Source organism: Rhea americana, unplaced genomic scaffold, assembly GCF_003343005.1.
Source record: "Rhea americana isolate MKP2758 unplaced genomic scaffold, rheAme1 scaffold_193, whole genome shotgun sequence".
NCBI lineage: Eukaryota > Metazoa > Chordata > Aves > Rheiformes > Rheidae > Rhea > Rhea americana.
The window spans coordinates 915,146-935,395 of NW_028186072.1; the positions used below are offsets into that span (position 1 = coordinate 915,146).

At 46.2% G+C, this 20,250-nt stretch overlaps 1 protein-coding gene across 7 annotated transcripts in view; it reads left to right on the forward strand.

The window, feature by feature from the left end:
- MBNL1 (muscleblind like splicing regulator 1) overlaps positions 1–20,250 on the forward strand; it is a 115,367-nt gene that overhangs the window by 32,502 nt on the left and 62,615 nt on the right. Inside the window, exons 1-2 of one of the 7 annotated variants that reach the window (XM_085302856.1) lie at positions 18,098–18,207; positions 18,596–18,727. The exons of 5 other annotated variants lie outside the window; for them this stretch is intronic. The gene's annotated coding sequence lies outside the window, so the exon portion shown is untranslated. Of the gene's footprint in view, positions 1–18,097; positions 18,208–18,595; positions 18,728–20,250 lie in introns of those variants that run through there. One more of the 7 variants, XM_085302858.1, reaches the window with a different exon arrangement.

A 20,250-nucleotide genomic window follows, 5' to 3' on the forward strand; every position in this document is an offset into this window, starting at 1 on the left:
CCGAGGGTGCTGGCCGAGCCGCCTGCCCGCAGCACCCCGTCTCGACGTTTGGCCACGTYGGCATAAAATCGCTCGTGTCCGCTCAGCCCGGGAGCTTTTGTCAGCGGAGCAGAGTCCAGCAAACCCAAAGGGCGGCTTGGAGGCGCTGGGGGGAGCTGCTGGTCGGGGACGCTTCTCGTTTAGTGGAGCATTTGTTGCACAAAAATGAATGTGTGTGTATTGGGGGGGACCACCTGATCAAATATATATGCAGCAAAAGTGTAAACACACTAACCAGCTCTAAAAGAATATTTTAATCTTTTTATGTGACTGGACTGAACAAGGTGAAGGGGAGAGATCTTTAGATCAGTTGTTCCCAGTGGTTTTAGCTGAAACTAACTTCTTAAAAAAAATGATTGTAAACATAGTTAAATGGTCTCCAGACTGTTAGGAAAAACTTTCAGCTTTTCATTGCACTGAAAGTAAGATTATCTGCAATTTTTAAAGGTATTGTCAAAAATTGTATTCATGCATGATTGGATGATAGTTTAAAATATTGCTGAAAAAGGTTAGTAGAAGTATTTAAATTCATTTTTTTTTCAGGAAGGCGTTTGCAAGATGCATTTTGTGTTCAAATAAACATTGCTAATATTAATTTCATTAATAYGTAAATAGAGCAGTGAACAGAGGTGTCATTTCTGTTCTCCCCACTTTGCAAAAGCAGAATATTTAGAACAGTATATCTGCTGAAGGGAAATAAATTTGCAAGGAAGGTTATTGAACTTTTTACAAAGAATAAACGTAAGCATATAAAAATGTAATAACGTCATTGACAAATTTAATTTTCTACATGCAAGTATTGAATAAGGCTAACGGCTACAAATTAATTTGAACATATGCTAGGTATTAAAAAAAAAAAAAAGGATGCACTAAGTAAGAATCTTCTTCAAAATGTAGAAAAAAGTGGTGTTAGAGGGCTGAAATGAAGAGGGAGCCCAGGAGTGGAGCGCAGTGAGCGCGACACGGCCAGCGAGGACTGGCGTGGCGCGAAGTCATGGGTATCGACGCCGACTGGGCCTGGCTCCTGGGGGGGCCGTCAGCTTAGCTCGCCCCTTGGGCGGGCGCTCGTACAGCATCGCTTTCAGGAGCGGTGGCCTCAGGCCTCAGTCRTGCTGAGCAAGCGGGTTTTATAAACACTTAAATGGCAGCTCAGTAGAATGAAGTGTACTAAACTGGCCATTCGTTAACAAAATGAAAGGACCCAATCTGCAGCATGATGAGTTAAAGTGAAGGGAGGCAGAGAGAAACACATATGAGCCTTTTTTTTTTTAATCAGCAGTTTTTCCTTTTGATTGAGTGAGAGAAAAATGGAGAATAAGACTAGTCATGTATATAACCTGAATAATTTTTCAGAAGTATCTAAGTACACGTATGAGGGAGGAAGGCACAGTGAGTACATGTAGAGCAAAATTTAAACACATGCACAGCGTAATGCAGCTGGCTTTTTTCTTTTGCAGTACAGCTACTTGTATCCTTAAAATAAATTAATTGGCAAAGGTAAGGATGCCACTGTAAGAGTACAGAAGTACCAGCTTTTTGGCATCTGTGTTCAGTTTATTAGATCTTGGATTACTGTGTTTAAAGCTTTACTGGAACATTGCTTTCCTAAAGCTTGGGACTTGCCTGCAATAAGCTTAAGTTGTACACRCAGTCAAAATCTGGTTTATATACTCTGCTTTCTTCGGGCATCTCCTAGTGACTCATGTTATCCTGTAATCTCTGGCCCATGCTCTCTGAGTTCAGTCTTAGTGGAGCAGTATCTCGCAGTCCTCGTTTCCAGCGTGCGTCTCGGCTCAGCTGCTGGAGGTGCTCGTAGCAGCCGGGCAGGGGACTCTCCCTCTCCGGGCGCCTCTCGTCAGCGCTGACACCACCCTGTCTTACGGTCAGCACCACAGAAGAYGTCGGTTAAGGTAGCTGTGAGTAAATTAGGCTTTTTTAATGGCCATGGTGGCTCTGAATTACTGAGATGGATGTTCCAAAGTGTGAGTTGTATGTAGGGTTTCTCATTTTACTTTTAAAAGTTTAGAATCATGTGGACAATTCATCCAAATGGTGATTTAAAAATGTAGAAGAAAAAACATACTTGAAATTATTTCTCATTTGGTTTAAAAACTTAATTGAAGTGCTTTTTAAAAAATTTTATCCACTGCAGATATAAATCAGCATGGCTTCTTTATATCAACAGAAACAGTTAATCCTAAGGAGATATGCCTGCTGCACCACCTAAGGTTCAGAATACCAGATTTTCTAGCTCCTGTTAYATCCTTTTTTTAATATCACATCTCTTACTTGAATTATGGATAGCTTGATTTTATGCTTAGAAGAAAAGAGGGGRAAAAAAACAAACTTTGAGTGCAAGCTCAAATAGCTCATAACAAAAATGATCTGAAACAGACATATCATAAAATGATTAATTATAATTAAAATTCATTTAGCTATTACCATGTTATTTATCCACTCTTAGGACCTGATCAGAAGTGTTGGATGGCATAGTTGTTTATTTTCTGTCATTACTTAGGTTTATTACTGTAATGCCAGGTCAAGTCGTGGGTTTCGTTGTGCAAATGAAGCAGGACTTCTTCCAAATAACCTCCAAACTAACATTCTCAGGTCCTGCAAATACTAATAGCAGAATATATGTGTGCAACAGAATAGCTGGAAGCCTGTGTTTAATTAACTCTCYGGAGTTACTTATGTATAAGTGTTTTCCAAGTATGTGAATGTTTACAGAATGCYAGCCACAAATATTTAGATGAATAAAATGTGTTATAAACAGTTTTTTTTTAAGAATACGTACAGCTTTCCTTTGAAGGATGAATAGCATTTTAGTAGCTGTGTGCAGGGTTTTGAATTTACTACTTACTGCACTCTTTCTTTTTCAAAGTATTGCTTAAGATCAGAATTTATTTTTATATCATTCTATTAAGTATGTTAGAAATTCAACTAATTACTTTAGRGTTTTTTTTTCTGTTAATATGTTTAAAAATGTGTTTTTTCAATAAGTTCYGTAAAGAGTTATTTATTTATTTCAAGACTGGAATAAGAAAGATGTTTTGGTACTAATGTTTTTATTTAGACAATCTACTTGTAGCCAGATAAAGAGCATTGTTAATGCCATTTCCCCCCCTTTTTCAGTACACTTTAATTGTAAGTAAAAGCGGATAGCATATAAATAGATTTGAGTTTTGGATGAGAAGTCAGAAAGACAGGAAGGAGGAGTTACTGGGGGAATTGAGTGAATCGGCCTGAAACAAGTGCAAGGTGCAACCCGTCAGCTACCAACTCTTTGCAAATACATTTCCACTTTGCATCTTAGCCAAAAAAAAAAAAAAAAAAAAACTCAGACTGAAAGCTGCGACTGTGTCAAACCGTAAATGGTTCTGTCTGGTAGAAGTGAGCAGTTTCGGTGTTCTCCACTTTCCTTAGGCAAGGTGCAGGGGAAACGTTTGTCGCTTTTCTGTGAGACGTGAGGCTGCAGTTCAGACACTGCTACGAACCCGCTGCGGACTGGGTGCAGGTTGCGTTCTGCTGGCTCCGGGACTGCTCCCGTCTCTCCAGCGCCAGCTCTGCTCCTGGGGTTGTGTCCTCACGGTCGCTCTGTACCGTGTCGCCCCGGCAGCTGCGGGGGATCCGGGTCACTTGAGCGGGGTGGGGCGGCGCGATCCCCCCGTGCCCCGAGGCGGGCCGTGTCGGAGGTGCGGGGTTACCGGTGAGGGCCCTCCGGCGCTGGCCGTGCCAAGACCCGTGCCTGGTCCTCAGGAGGCCTCGGTGGGCAGTCAGGTTTGGAGTGACGGTTGCCGGTCTGCGCGCAGCAGGGCGCAGGAGCTGCTTTGCGTTTCTCGCCGCGCGGTGCTCGCGTGGGTGACTCTGGGCAGCGCTGGAGGGGCTCGCTGTGGGACGGCGCGTCCGTCCCTGCTGGGCGTTGCGCCGTGCCTGGGGATCCGTGCAGCCCTCGCACCTAGGCAGTCAGCAGGGTTGGAGCTTGGCAGCTGTCTTGCCCACCGTACGCAAGCCGGGGCGTTGCCGTACCGCCAGCGCGGCACTGCGTGAAAACCAGCGGCCGCGGGGAGGGAGGGCTGGTCCCTTGGCCCGCTGGCATCAGCCTCTTCCTTCGCCGTGGCGCCAGATCCCATCGCACGGAAAGGCCGTGTGCGGACACGCAGAGCGCAGGCGGACGGCCGAGGGAAACCTGCGTGGAAATGGAGACTTCCAGAGGGAAGTGAGAACACCTGAGGGAGGCGAAGGAGAAAAGGAGGYGATGACCACAGCGGGTTTTCAGGTTACGGAATGAAGAAAGACTAAGGAGATGATAAGTCTTTAACTGAAAGAGAAGAAAAGGAGAAGAAATAGAGATTGAAGTGAGACACTGAAAGCAAAGAAGAGATTAAAGGCATGAACTTGGAGGGAAATCACACGCTGTTACACAGTTTGAAAGATACTGAGGGAAAAATGACTTTAGTTTGAAAACATCACCAGATAGAAGGGGAGGAGAAGGGAAAACAGAACATGAGACTTTCACAACTGGACCTTTGCAGGCAGTTCATTAGCAGCATGTAACATGTGGTGCCCTCTTAACTTCCTCAAAAAAATCCATTTCTCCTCAATTCCTGCTTGCTCTTTGCAAGACAGGCTTTTGTACCTGGTGGCAAGCATGAAGAGTTACTGGTGTGCTTTGAGACTGGTGTATTGATAGCTATCTAAATACTGAGGTGGAGAGAAGTGAGCTGAATTTTGCCTTCTTGCAAACCTTTTACATTTGTCTTAAGTAAAAAACCTGAAAACCTGAARGGGAGTAGAGCTTGCCTCTTAATGGTTCAGACAATTAATTGAAGATTTGTTTAAGGCTAAAACAATGCAAAATATTTTTACATGGTGTTTGTTACATATTTGTTGCTTAGATGTATCTTGTATTTTTAGATCTGTAAATACCTATGTGATTAGACTTTGAAAAAAAATGACTGCAGTGTAAGTTTAAAATTATTTGATATACAGCTTTCAGCTCAGCATTTTAATACACACACACGCTCATTCTCCTAACGATAGAAAAAGCATAAAGCAGGGTAAATGCAAGTTGTTCGCTGAAGGCAGGGCGACGGGTCGGAAGCCGCAGGCGGTAAGGCGGTGCAAGCTCTTCAGCTCCCCGCCGCTGCCCGTGGGATGCGAGGGGCAGCGCGCGGCGGGACCCTCGCTCCCGGCTTCCCCGGCTGCCCTTCCCGCCTTTGGCTTTCAGCGTCACCTGAAAACTAAACTTGAGCCTTAAACTGTGGAAATGAAGCCGTTAGGTTTCTCCTAGCCCTGTTTACAAAACACGGCCGTCTTAYGATTTGTATGCCAGCTCAGGATTTGCTTTACATCCCGGCAAACAGCGGTTCACATATACTTGAAAGGGTCATGAAATTTGAATAGAGCTGTTATCAAAATTGTTCCGAGATTCCATTAATGGGTTTGGAGTTAGATGAAAGCATTTTGCATATAAACATTGATAGATGTTGTCGTTCATAAATTAKTTTTCAGTACACAGGCTTACGGCACTTGGGAGTGAGCGCATACGTGTGACAGTTATTTGTAATATCTATGTTCTTTATTTGCATAATGTAGATAGTAAGATGTATATTAGTGAAATAGTGATCATTTTACTGCCTCCAAATCTGAATCTTAAAGCTGAATTTCTTAGTTTTGTGGGTTGTTTTATGATTTACTAGTCATAGTATATTGCTTTTTTCCCGGGTATGCGTATGTGTCATGTATAGCTTCCTATGTCACTCAGTTTTTAGAAATTATATTTTGTACTTGCTTTCTTTTTGGCATCAGATTAATATGCAAACAAACAAATCAGAAACCAGAATTCCCCACCAGAAAATATGAATAAAGGCAAGGAAAGTATTGCAATTATGTTAGAAAAGAATCAGGACTTTTGGGTAAGGATACAGGTTGGTTCCCACTGAGAACGAGAGGGAAACGCCAAGTGACTCAAGTAGGATTGGACACCTGCTGACTCTATTTTCAGTGGTAAAGCTTAGGTCATCTACTACCTTCTTTGTATTTTACTAACTCTATTTTAACTATTTTTTTTAAATACCTATTTTAAAGTCTATATTGGCAAAAATCTGTACGTAAAACTTTTTCAGTGAAGTGTTTGAAACATAACAAAATGTTTTCTGATAGGAAAAAATACAACTGTTAAGGCTTGGTAACTGCTCTCCCRAGAGACACAAATCCCTTCCTCGCAGCGCAGAGCCGGAGGGAAAGGTTTGCGTGAAACAGCCCGGCAGTGGGCAGCTGCGGCGTCGGGGCAGCGCGCTGGGACCTGCGGTGCTGGCAGAAAGGACGAGCTCCCCGGGCCGCTCCGCACGGGCGGCAGCGGGCAGATTGCGGGGCGCCCACGTGCTGCCGGGCGCCTCGGCGTCCCCCCCGCTGCGAGCTGCAGCTGCGTCCTGCCTTGTGGCTTGCCGGTGGTTTTCTGAGCAAGGATGACTTCTGCGGAGCGGCTTCCAGGACGGCCCCAGCAGTTACGGTGGGAGCAGTAGCCTGCGCTGGCTGCGTGTGCGCAAGCGGCTTGGAGGTGTTGCGCTCGGTTGGTGCTTTGCGGAAAGGGCTGGGGCCCTCCGGAGCAGGTCTCCGCTGCGGAAGGACACCTTCCTTTTGCCAGGGACAGATGACGGGAGCAGTCCTGACGGCCACGGCTGCCCGCGAGCCCGAGTCTGGGGTCCGGGAGGTGAGCCGGGCCCCAGGTGGGAAACCTCGGGGCAAGGTGAACCTGCAGTCAGGAGCGGGYGCAATTACTGCCATCATGTCTCATTAGTCCTCCTCCCGCCCTGAGAGTGTTATCTCCAGACAGATAGCTCTTATCAACTTCTCATGCGTCGTTTGATGCTGGAGAGGAGGAAATGAAGATGCATAGGCTGTAATTTCCATACCTACAGCTTTGCAATTATCATCGAAAGTCTCATTATTGGCCTTTCTTCTCGGTTGCACCGCTGCGATGTCAGGAGTTAATTGCACTTGTCGCCTGCTCTCTAGCTCGCTTACACAGCGCCCTACGATCATGTCACGAGCGTGAGGAAACGGCTGCACCCAGGGATGAGGACGAGGACAGTCCATAGCGCTGGGCTATTTCCAGGGAGCAGCATCGCTCTTAGAGGCCAACCTGGGGTGGAAACCCAGASAGCAACTCTGCTGCTCTGTGAGCAGGTGTCTTGTCAAAGCGACTTTTTGCCAAAAACCGTGAATCAGTGGATTTGTAAAGCACAGACATTGTGCTTCAGAATCAGCACTCTGTTTTAGGGGGAGAGCAACTCCTTTGAGCAGACTCCAGCCTGTGTGCGCTGGGAGCTTTGAGAGGCTGGGCTGTGTGTCCGTCTGCCTCGGGGTCTCGTTCCTCTTTCCCAGGGGAAAAGGCCCRGTGCTGCTTGCTGAACACTGCCCATCGAGGCTGGTAGGGATTTAAGGATTTTGAGGGAGAACGCTAAGACAGGAGGTATTTCTCCCTGGGAGGTGACAAAATAAGGCCGGGCGGGGAGGGGGSTGTTAACTAACATAAATCAATATATTGCTATAATATATATTTAAGCTCTCTCCTTGTAAGTTTTCAGTCCTGTGTCGGTTTCAGCCTAGTTCCCTGAATGAGGAATTTTGTCCCATAATAGAGAAACATTAGGGGAATGTTTTCAACCTGTATAAGAGCCAAAAGTGTGATAACCCTCACCCAGAAGGGATTTACTTGTGGTTTTCAGATCCAAACGTTTAGATTCATTTTCAAATAAGTGACAYATTTTTACATGCTTATCTGACCTGGACTAGAGGTTTGCAGTTTTTCCAAATTTCACATCTATGCCCAATATTTTCTTATTTTGCATTCRTTCTAACTAAGAGTTAATGAGCTCTTACCCAGCAGTCAAGCATGCAAGCTGTTTCATATTTCACCCTGACTTTTAAAACCAATCTCAGTTAATGGTTATGCTTAACCTCTTGCATTTGAAAGCTGACTTGCAGAAGCTCGGTCTCAGACTGGAATGTGTTTCAAAAGGGGCAGTCTGTGTATGTATTTTTGAAAGCTCATGGTTGGAGAGAAAATCATCTTCCTGCTTTCTGAGACACTAGGCGTTCAGGTCAGGTTGCAGATCAGTGCCACAGCAGCTTACTGATATCATGGTGTGTAGCTATTTGGTGTATAAGATCTACTTGACCAAAAGATAATTGTGTTGAAATAGAACAAAATTGATAAGTGCATTATGGATAGGAAACACATGCATTGAACCCATTGCACTTTATTGTTATCTGTATGCTCCAGATAAATCAGGGTAATATCCTGACTGTCTTTAATTTTCCAGGCAGGAGTATGCTCCATCCTACTTGGCAATCTGTTTCATATACTTACTAATAGCAAATGAAAAAGAAAAAAAAAAAAAGAAAAAAGACCCTGAAGGTAGTTTATTTTAGATTTCTCTAAATGTTCTTCTCCCTTGTAATGGCACTAATTGAAAAATAACAGAGCTTGGCATTGATCTATTTTATTTCACATAATTTTTAAAAATTAAATTGTATATTAAAGTGCACTGTCAAAATGACTTTCTCAGTTTTATGCTTTACTCACCACTGATTCCAGAAGGTCTCTGGAACTGCGATGCTCCTTTCCTTTTGGATTTTTTTTCTCCTTCAATGTATATATGTTCTTTATATTACTCTGATAMAGCCATTGGTTTTGTTGGTTTTCTTCCTTGATCTGTGCCATGTGGACTGCTGCTACCACAGCGTTTTTGCAGTACACTGGTGATTTCTGCTTTATATTAAAAAGATAAGTGCTGTTTTCATAATTTTGTTCCCCACATACTTTGCTTTAAACTACAGCAAATTGCCCTCAGTCTGTGACAAAGGTGCGACAGTGGCACCTTTTGACTCCAAATACTGTCGTCTTTGAGCAAYTGCAGTGCGAGCTGGATGAGTGGTGCCCTCAGGTGTTGCTACCAGCATAGCATTTAGCAGGAATGCCCAGCGCTTGGTCTCCAAAATGCTGTGTAGGGCCTTGCTACCCGGAGCTTGGTCCTGCAGGTGTGTGCAAGGTGGCGTGTTAACGGGAGATGTAAGGGGAGGTTTCCCTTGAGGCAGGAGGCCATAGCTGGGGATCCAGCGAGGTGAGAGCTGCTGTTGCCACGATGYGGCCTGTAGCCCCTGAGCCAGGAGATAACCCGGCTGTGCATCGAGAAGTCTTCACGCTGCAGGAGCTTTGTCCCGTTTCTCTTTAGGTCTTGCCCTCGCAAGCAATTATTGCTGCGATTGCAGCTGTTGATGCCAGGTGGCTTCTCCAAGTTTTTTTTCAGACTGCTGTGTTTCATTTATTGCTTTTGGTTTCATAGGTAAAGGAGCCTCCAGAATAACTCCAGTAGTTGGAAAGGTCTTTTGTGAGTAAAGAAACTCTTCTTTATGCTCAGGCAAATTGAGAAAATAGCAGTTGCTAAAAATACAGCCATATTTTATTTTTAAGCTTTGGAAAGCACTGCTGGATTTTATAGTTGTCTGTGGAGCAAGGCAAAAGGTCAGTTGTGCAGCATTAGCCATACCTAGGAGGGTTGTTTAATTCTTTTATCCTGTCCTATTAAAATGACTAGTAATTAGTGTTATGAAGTGACTACTGAAGTTTTGTTCTGATCACCTGACAGATGGTGAAGTTTAGCTTCTGCTTCTTCAGTTTGCTTCAAAAATTTCTTGCTCCTCTCAGGAGCTAAGAGATGCAGAGATTTTCGGTGGGTGAAGTGTTGCTGTATTGCTTTAAATGCTCTAGTGATTGAGAGATGCATTAAGTGGTGGAAGAGGGACCCTGTATCCCTGTGCAGAAATATTTCGTGATGAGCAGTGAAGTACTGGAAACTTTCTTATTTTACCTAATGAAGTTCAGTGGCCGCAGGACGTGTGCGACGGCGAGGTGCACGAGGGCAAGCTGTGTCCCCGGGCCATAGCCAGYGCTGGCGTGGCTCCTGGTCTGGGTCATCCTCCAGCCCTCTCCTCCCTCTTTCCACCTTGGTTTCTAGACCCATCTCTCCTCCTCCCTCCTTTTCTTCCACCAACGCAGCAGAAGCACAGAAAGTTCGTATTTGCTTTTCCGGWTCCTGTCTGATTGACTGCTTTTAGAGCCAATCCGGTTGCATTAAAAAAAAGGGGGGGGGGGGAATTTAGATGATGATTTTTATTTGCCTTTGCTCTCAAAACTGAGCTATTTCCTTTTGCATAGATCTATGTGAAATATATTAAAAGAGGTTTTAGGTTCTTGAAGAGCCAATACTTGTCACACTGCCTCCAGCTCAGCCCCTAGCTGCTGGTACTCTCATCTCAGTGCTTGATTTTGCCTCACCCATGCTGAACGTAGGGAAAAATTGCTCCTAGGCTGAGATCATGATGCGCTGGTCTTTATTCTGACTGTTACTGTGTGTGTCGTCAGCTCCGTTGGCTCCCACACATGGAAAATTGCTGATTTCCCACCAGCGCTGTGGCGGAACACTTTGAGCGAGARCAGCTCGAGCCTTCAGGTTACGGCCACGTTCTGGGGCTCGTGCCTGCTGCAGATTCCTACCTGCAAAGGGAAAATTGTCTTTTTTCAGTGCGTGAGGCAAAGGTAATGGAGCTAGGAAAATGCCTTCTAATGAACTTAAACTTTGTATAAATGCCGCTTCCTCCAGCAGCCTGTCTGCTCCCCTTTCTTCGCACCTTTGCATCCAGTTTCTGTAGCTTCCTCTGGCTGTACTCTGTGCTGCTCCACAGGAGTAGTGACTTGGCTGCACTGAGGGGACAAGTATTGATACTGCTGTTCACCGGGAAGTAGCCATTTATTAACTGTAGTTTCTTTCATACTGCACTATGAAGAGATGAGGAAGTTATTAGTAATACAAAACAGTAAAAATAATGTCTTATTTTATAAGCATCAAAGAGGTTTTTCATCTACTAACACTTCAAGTTTTTTTTCTTGTTTATGGGGAGTTTTGAGTCTCTGGTCAACACTTTCAACTGCTATTTGAAAAACACTAAATAATGGTGCTTGTAGCTGTTTCAAACATTGTATTGCTCGTCAATATTACTTATGTTGAAAAAATCCTCAGGACGTTAATTATGGTTTATTAAGCTGTATACTTCTCGTTCACTCGTTGTCCAGCCCGGGCGGATCATCCCCAGAAGATGCCAGCTCTGGTCCATGGAGCTAGCGTTCTGTCCAGCCCGAGGCAGCGGTCCTGGAGAGGCCTCGTATCCCCCCTCCAGCTGCTTGTGTACAAGATGCTGGTGCATCAGTGCTGGCAGCTTTAGGAAACGAGCAAAGAGCTGAAAAAGCTTGAGAACTCAATTTTCTTCTAAAACCAAGTTTCTTCTTCCCGCATAGTTTGGTTTTGTGACAGGACATTCAATTGTCAGTGCCCACGTTAAAATAAACAATTAAAGGGAGTTCTGACCACAGAGCAGTGTGTGGGCAAATTTCTTGATTATTTAACTTGAGAAAAATGTGTTCCACGTAATTCATATCCATCGATCTTCTTCGTTGAACAATTCAGGGAAAATAGCAGTGAGAGGTTAATTTTCACCTCCTGATTCATTCAAAGTATCTTGCAGATACCGAACAGCAGGATCTGCCATTGGTGTGTACCTTCTGCTCCACTTACATGATTGTCAGGTACCTCATAGCTTCATCGAGCACTTTTCCCCGGATCCTTCACTCTGACAGAGTTCAGCCGGTCAAGGCTTTGATATCAAATACTCATACTGGTCACTTCTCTAAACGTACCCTCTTTTTATCCAGGCCCTTTCTGAAGAGAACAATGTATGCATCACAAAATTACTGCTTTTTTCAACTCGAGCAACAAGGTTATCCTTCACACAAAYAGGTTTTCCTGTAAGGGTATTTCTCCGTGTTACCTCTATCGCATACTGCAGGCTTTGCTTCCTGGCGAGCCACTGCAGAAAATGTAACCGATGCAATTTCTGAAGTAAATAGCTCTTCGGGCAACAACGCAGTTCGATACTCAGATGCACCCAGCCCCTGTCCAAGCCCCGTTCCTCCACAGAGTGTCTTTCTCTTCCAGCTGTCTCGCTTCTGTTTGCGCTCCCTTCGAAATGCGGCGGCACCGCGGCTGCTCCCACCTGTCAGGTGGAGCAAGCTCCTGGCCCTGCTCGGGAACGAGAGACCTGATTTCTGGCMGAAAAGGGCGCAGGACAGACCGCTTCATCACTGACAGCGTGGCCACGCGGCCGGCTTCCCCCCTGCTCTGCTTCCGCGCTCCCACGTGCAGCGCATGCATTAATTTAGTTTTGGCATTTAAAATACTAGCTTTTGAATTACRGGAATTATTAGATTTGTGGTTCTGACAGAGTGAATCTATGCATTTAAGTAAAAATTTTGTGTTTACTCCATTGAGAAAGGAGTTGCATTTTAAAAAATGAAGTTTATAAGAGTCTTTGCGATCCACAAAAAGGAGATGGATAATGTGTGAGAGCAGATGATATTTTCTCGTAGTCTTGATTATGTTTATGCTGCCCTGGTCCAGCAGAGGTGGATATTACTTGTGTTTGCATGCTGTGACCCCCAGAAGAGCGGGTCTCTTGTTCTGTTGTCACTGTGTTAGGCAGAAAGTAAGCAAGGCCAGACCTCTGGTGTGGAAGCTAGCAGGGCTGCAAAGCGTGCGTGTTCACAGCCGCACCGCCTGTTAGATGCGGTTGATTAGTTAGTGCACGCGTCTGCCACACAGCTCTGTCTGTGYAAAATATTGATCCGAAAAATCAGCGTTAGGAGGCCCGGAGCGCGCTCGGGCAGGAAGTCACGCCCGAGCCGTGCACGCAGCCGGGGCTGTCTTGCTCGGCTGTCTGCATCAGTAACGTACTTCCAGGCTCCCTGCTGCAAAATAGGACGTTTTTCACAAGAATTTCTTTAACGTTACAAGCTGAAACCTTCTATTCTAGTTAACTTTTCCATTTTCGGAGTTAACTATTATCGAATCATTTCATAGCATGTTGGTGATGGGATCGAGTATCGCTCTGAAGGCACAGTAGTGGGACCCTTAAAGCGCACGTTTATCTCCGGTGCTGTTTTGTTACCGTGTGGTGAAGCCAAGCCACAAATTGGGTGAAATTTCCCTTTATTCCGAAGCAGCTCAAGTGAGGAAAACTGGGGAGCCTCGCCGCTCCTCTCGGCCGTGGAGACTGCGACAGTGTGCTGCTGCGGAGGGAGGCGCCCGCTCGTCTTTGTCCTACCACTATTTCATTTTAAATTCCTTTACTGGCCCCACCTATACAGATTCTAAATGTGTTGTTTCCATAATATGCATATTTCCAATGAGAGAATACACAGTTTCCTTTCCAAAAGTTGAGATTTGGTGCCCTTTTCTCATTCTTTTTGTTTCGCCATGGACGTGCTGTACCACTGCGAGGTCAGTATTTCTGAAACGTGTGGCAAGCGGGTCACAAAATGCGTTTGTGAAATAGYGCTTTACGAGAGGTCCCTCCACCTCTGTGATTCACTGCCTGAACCCTCCAGCAATACACTCACGCCTGTGGTTAGCCTGCAGGGGCTGAAGGTTGTTTATTTGCTTAGGAGGCTTTTATTGTTCCTTAGCACTAGTACAGACTTACTGGTTAAAATAATCCTGAGATAGCAGGGGCGGGTGCCCCGGGGCACGGCCCTGCGTGCCCCGCTGCTGGCTGCAGCTTGTCCTTCGCAAGCCGGTCTCGAGCCCGCAGCACCGTGCTTCCTCCTCTTCTGCTTCTGTTTATCCTGCAAACTGTGCGCRCTGCTTTCATGTGTCGCCCAAAGGCCTCTTTCAGCCCCTCTCCGTCAGCCCCTTTAGCTCTTATCTGCCTCCCAGGCCTTGCACTTCCCGCTCTGCGTTCGGCCTCTCGCTGCTGCACTCTCCCCTCCCACTTCTCTCTCTCACACTTTGTCTTTTTTTGTCCAGAAATGACTAAGCTTCCTGTTATTCCACTCTGTCAGTTTTTCCCCCGATATTCTTTTCATGTTGAGCAACATTTACTTTCCAGCAGCTTCCTCTGCCGTTTCCCTCCTCGGTCTCCTTTGTGTTCCCACACGCCCTTCACCGGTTGCTCTTTATTACGAGCAGACGTTGTGGACTTTCTTATTCACTCTGTTGAGCCAGGAGCCAATGAAAACYGTGTTTATAAAGAGAAGTCAACCCCAAAGAGATCTAATTATTTGTTACATGAACTTGCTGCAAATTGTGAGACAACATCTAGGAAAAAACGGCTTTYGGGCTCCTGAAAGGAAAGTTGAACTTTGGCTCTTAATTTAAACTCTTACTACTTCATATATTCAGAATGCATTATTAAAGTGGTCTTCAGTGGAACCATTCTATGTGTAGATTATTTAGTTTTATAATTGTTTTCTGGATATTTCTTGCGTAGRCATGTTTCCTGTAAGAAAGCAGCTTTTACTCCGTGTTCAGAACTTCAGTTATCCTTGCCAAGTTCTTAAGAGAAGCCTGTGCCATGTATTTGTTCTCCTGTCTTTGCAGTACTGACTTTTTTATGGTTTTTAAATAACACTGAATATCGGCTTTTTAGGAGAATCCCATTTACAGTTGCAAAATTCAGAAGCAGCTTTCTGAATCAGAGGTTAGTTCATCTCATCATTAGTTAACCTGGTCACTAAAAGCAGCTTCAGAATGGATTTTTCTGAGGTGGACGTAAGCTATTTGAGTCTGAAAATTCTGAAAACTTACCCARGGTTCATCCATACCAGACACACGGTTAGGGCCAGAGTTTACTTTTGGTACCAGTCTGTTGAAGTTCTATTCAAGGATCAAACTCCCTCGCTGCTGAGCGCGAGAGACGCCAGGACAAACCGATCGTCAGCTGGCTTGTTGAACTAGGCCACCTAATCAGGCAATTTCTGGTGAGCTTCAGCATGCAGCAAAATGGTGAGAAACTGTCACTACTTAAAGCACAGCGCTTAAACCACGCGCTGCGCACCGGGGCTTTCCTTGGCTGGGTAAGACAGAGCTGCACGGAAGTGTATCTGGGTTTCTCTCTTGGTTCATTTTCGTTTTGTTTGGGTCCTTAAAATGACTGTCCCAAGTTTTCTCCAGCTCTTCTCCCAAAACAGCATTACCATCAAGAGCAAAGGCCATGGTTAGGACATTTCTGCGCTGGCGGTGACTGGCACACATCGGCCACCCATGGGACGTGGCAGGTGCTGGTGCCATCCTGGCCAGCATCAGCAGACCACAGAGGTCCCTTAGCCCGTGATGAGAGCACTTTGTCTGATGGACAGTCAGGTCTTTGCAGCGTGGGTTTGAAGGTGCTGAAGCAAGAGGCAGGAGCTGCCTATGTGTCCCTAGCCTGTAGGTGTTACATAGAAAGGGTAAAGGAAATAGGGCAGACCCTGAGCTTGGAGTCACTGGTAGAGGACCAGCTGTCAGAAGTGGGCTAATAAAATCTGGAGGTGAAAAGAACAAAGTACCCTGGGAAAGAAAAGATAAAAAATGTGATTTGAAAAGTGTGTAATAGGTGACCAAAGCAAAGAACTATCAGAAAGCTGATAAATAATGTTTTAATATATGAAAGAATTGCTTCTGCCCTGTAGGAAATCTTGGGCTCATTTTGATTTAGAAATGTTTTCCTCCAGAGCATCTGAGAACAAATATTTCTTTCCCTTTTTTGGCAGTAGCAGTTCACTTAAAGGCATTCTTAGTGAAGCTATCTCATGTATTTCAAGAGAAGGAATGGAGGAACTGGCTGAGAATGGGGTGGAGAACTGTTCACTTTTAGGTCACCAGCACAGATCTGGCTGAGGCTGGTAGTTAATGAAGGTCATTGCTCACTCTGATAGATCAGTTCGTGAGTAAAGAACRCTTCCAACCGCAGGTAATAACATTATTTATTTTATCTTTAATGTGGCTCTCTGTAAAGGCAGCAAGTGCTCACCTGGCCGTGGAAATCAGACCTGTGGTGGGATGACCRGCTGATATGTTTTAGAGGTCACTTATATTTTAGCATCTTTAAGTGCTGAATTCTCCTATATTTCTTTTCATTTGCTCCTGTCCCCTGCAGTGGTGCCTCAGTGTTAGGGTGTGGGGAGTTGTCCCAAGTGCCACAGGGCTGCTGGCATCAGGCCAGTCTTGGGAAGGCCCCGGCCTGGCCTCCTGGGACCGRCCTGGCGGTGGACATTCCCGGGTCGAGTCTGAAGTTGCCTGATTCTTGCAGAACGTGTGTCTGCGCTGTCATGTATACGTTCCCTACCATGGGGGCAGCAAGCAGCCAAAGCTACTTTTAATCGCAGGCAGCTCTGGGTGATGCGTGAGGAGGAATAAACRAGTTATTTTTGTGTATTGGGGGTGACCATAGGTAAACGGCTCGTGGCCTTGCTTTGCCCTACCGCTTAGCCAGTCATCCTGAGTATTTGGAAGTAGCTTGAGTTTTACCCTAAGTTTATGCAAGGCGTGTTAGAATCCCAGTGCAAGCGGCAGCGTGCTGCTGCGTGTCCCGCCGAGCAGGGCTGGCAGCTGGGAGGGGGCCGCGCGCGGCGTCCCTCGAGCAGCCCCGCGCGTCCCCTCCGGCCCGGCACCGCCGCCTCCCGAGCGGAGCAGCGCGTGCCGCCGGCTGGCGTTGCGGCACACTGCCCCGGCAGCCGGTTGTCGCYGCGTCGGGTAGAGAACCCTGCGTCGGGTGAAGGAGAGGTGGTGCGAAAGGAGCAGGAGCGCGCGTCTCCGGACAGCCCGCGCCGTCCGAACCCGGGCAGGGCGGCGGAGGGCGAAGAGGGCGGGATGGAGGCAGGCAGGAGGCGAGGGCCGCGGGGGCCGCGGGGGCCGCTCTCGGCCGCGTAGGGACGGCTGCCGACGGAGCAGAGCCCGAGCGTCCGGATGCACAGGGGTTGCCAGCGCCGGCCGGGCTCCTCGGCATCCGCAGGCAACCTGGCAAAGGTGGTGGTGTCTGCTCGGGGTCAGCTGTAAATCCTGATGGTGTTTGTGCTTAAGATACAGCCTTGTAGTATAGTTAATATGTTGTTAGTTCAACAGAACTGCGAGGAATTCTCAGCGCTCAACATTTCTGTATGTTGGCCAATTTTTGTAGGAAACAAATCTAAAATTTATGCCTAAATTCTGTAGCTAATACAGTTTAAAATACTGCTGACCCAGTTAAATGCAAGGAAAAAATCTATTGTGAAAATTGCTGCGATTTGATGTCAAAATTTGCTCCATTTTAATTAAGCAACAAGACTCTAGAAGATAGGTATTCTGTGGGCAAGTTTAAAATTTTGCTTTCTTTTACAGAAATATTTTCTAAAATTTAATAGAGATAAAGCTGGTAGAAATTGAATAGCTCTCAAGGTCTGCATGACTACAGATGATGTAAAATGTAAAATAGTTTCTTTCACATAGCATTAAAAACTTTAATCTCTAAAACTTTAATCTACAGAATATAAGAGGTCTGACTGAGCATGGGAGAGAATCGTTTTTTTTTAAAAAAAATACGTTGTGCTACTTAAAAGTATTAATTTTCTGTTTTAATTTACATCTGCTAAATTCTGTAAATTAGTAAATTATACGGAAAAGAAGCCTTTCTCAATTAAGCTCTATAGATTTTATGGTGATAAACAATGGCCRTATACATACAAAGCACTCTTCATTTTCTGTAGACTTTATCCCCATTCAGTTCTAGAAATCCTCTTCCATAAGAGAAGGCGAGATTTTATGTCATAGCAGCTTATACCAGAAGCCGTGTTTTAGGTTCAGCTTGTATCCACATTTGACTGAAGCTGCTGTGTCGTTTCTATCGCCCGTGTTTCCTCCGTGGCCGCGGAAGGGCGCTTTGCCGCGCAGCGGTGCGAGGTGCGTGCAGGTGCGCTCGGCTGTCTCGGCCAGGCGTTGGGGCAGGCTGTCAGTCCCTCTGGAAGGAAGTACCTCCTCTGGGCTGTGCGAGGKATCTGTGCAAGGTGTTGGCGTTATTTATTCGTAAACACGTAAACAGCTACTGCTGTGCACCTGGGCAGCAGGAGCGCTTTGGCTGGCGTTCGCGCGGAGCCTGCCCTGGCTTATGCTCTTGCTTCTCCCCTTTGCTGGCCGGGGAGAGCTGCTGACTCGGCGCTCTCTGCAGCTCGTGGTGTTGCAGACACGCAAGACCTGAGTCTGGCTGCCTTCTGGATCTGTACCAGGCCACCAGGAAGCCTTCTGCCCCCTGCCCAAGGTAAGCAACAGAGATAATGCTCGGATATGAATAAGTGGAGAGGATTTAGTGAGCACCAGTCTGGGGAAAACTAAAATAAAATCAGGCAGCCCCGCGCAGAACTCCTAGAGCATGCTGGTTGTGAGAGGTCCCCGCGGAGTCAGCGGCCCGGGTGTCCGGGGGGCACTGGCTGTAGTCTTTCCGACGGTTGCCTGTGCCCTCCTCCCGCGGGAGCTCGCGGCGTGGGGCTGGTGCGGCCGTGCCGTTCTCTGCACGGCAGTCTGGGCACCCGAGGTGTTGGGGTCCCAGGGAATTTGCCAGGAGCACAGCCGTGATTTTAGGCAGGACAGGTGGTACAGCATACAGAATAGCCGTTAGTTATCTTTATTTCTGTCTTTTTTTCGTGCAGTCCTTACGTTAGTGCCCAAGGACTGAATTGCTGTGACGTTGCCCTGAAAGCCCAGCCGAGTGCTGGTGGAGCCAGGGCAGAGCCGAAGCCCGCTGATGTGCCCCCACAGCCTCGCCTCTGCCCGGCAGAACGGTTTGTTTCCCTCCGTTTCTGTCCACCCGTCTCCCTGCCTTTGCGCTCCGTTTCCCTGCAGCTGCTCTCTGTAGTGCTCTTTCCTTGTAGCTTCCTTGGCTTACCTATCGCAGTCAATTATTTCTGTTTTCTGCTCTGTTCCCTTTTTCGCAACGTCACTGGGTTTTGATGGCTCCTCCACAGCTTGGTCGCTTTCCGCGTTGCTCGTGCCGGATGCGTCCGTCGCTGCCGCGGGGTGTTCCCGCCGTGCCTCCGAGAGCCGCGTCCAGCTCCCCCGACAGCTCTGCTTATGGCGTGGCCTTCTAACGTTTCAGCACCTGCTCGCTGTCAGATTTCACGTGGGATCTCTCTTTTACACCAACCCTCTGTTCTTCGGACTCCTCTTTTTCCTTCATGTGCGATAGCCCAGCAAGGAAAAGAGAGAGAACCTGTAACTGAGCTTTTATGTGGCAGCTGGGTCGCAGTCATCTTTCGTTTGGGATCATGGAGCGTAATGGAAATGTTGGTCAGTCGTTGTGGTCTTCAGCGTTCTCCTGCGTTTCCTCGGCATGCCAGGGCTGGGAACGCTTTCCGCAGCTGTGTGCTGCTACTGCTGCTGCTCCCCGTTCTCTGTGTCACCTGGGGGCCCAGTGGGAGCCAGTGCCCTGTGCACGCTTGCAGAAAAGTCCTTTCCCAAAGAGTTGATGACAGTGAAGTGATTTAGCCTTACAGATTTAATCAAAAATTTTTGTTCTTCACAGAGCATATATTTAAATAAGTATCAGCTGCATGTGATAGATGGATAATGTTTGTCTCTTTTTTTTTTTTTAATGTGAGAAGCTTCCTTGACTCTTCCATGTCATATGTAGTTAGCACTTCTTTAGTTTTCTTTTGAAATGCRTTTATTGTTGCTTTACATAAAACTTATTTTTAAACATAATTTCTAATAATTAAGCTAAATCTAGGAGAAAGATTTCACTGTTTTGTGGAATATAAAATTCAGATGGCATATTCACATGTGTGTGCACATGCAAAAAAARGGGGAGTCAAAGCTAACAATTTTACTTACATTATGATTAATATGCAGTAGAGAGGAAAAGAGAAGAGCACTGTTTGCTCCGTCTTGGACATTTAAGAAAAATGCAAGTCTAATGTTCTGCTTGCCTCATCTTTATCTTTTAACAATTGTTCTTTGATTTTGAGTTTAAAAAAAGATATAATTAAGCTTTAAAAGAAAAATTTCAAAGGAATTGAGGGAGCGTTAATTACCAGGCAACGTAAGAGGGACGGTTTGGAGACTGTTGCGTTTTTCCCTCGGCGGAAGAGCAATGACATACCAGTTTTCACCGCTGTCGGTCTGCGGATGTTTGGACCCTTTTTCCCGTGGGTAGTCCTTGCTCAGRGGTGCATGCCACACAGCTCATGAGTTTTGTGGGTGGCTAAGTCTTCTTAAGTTAAGACGTCCAGTAACTTCAGGCAGCTGTAGCTTCCGCCTGTGCCGCAGCGCTAGGAAACTCGGCAGCCGTCTGAGGGTCGCRCCGGCA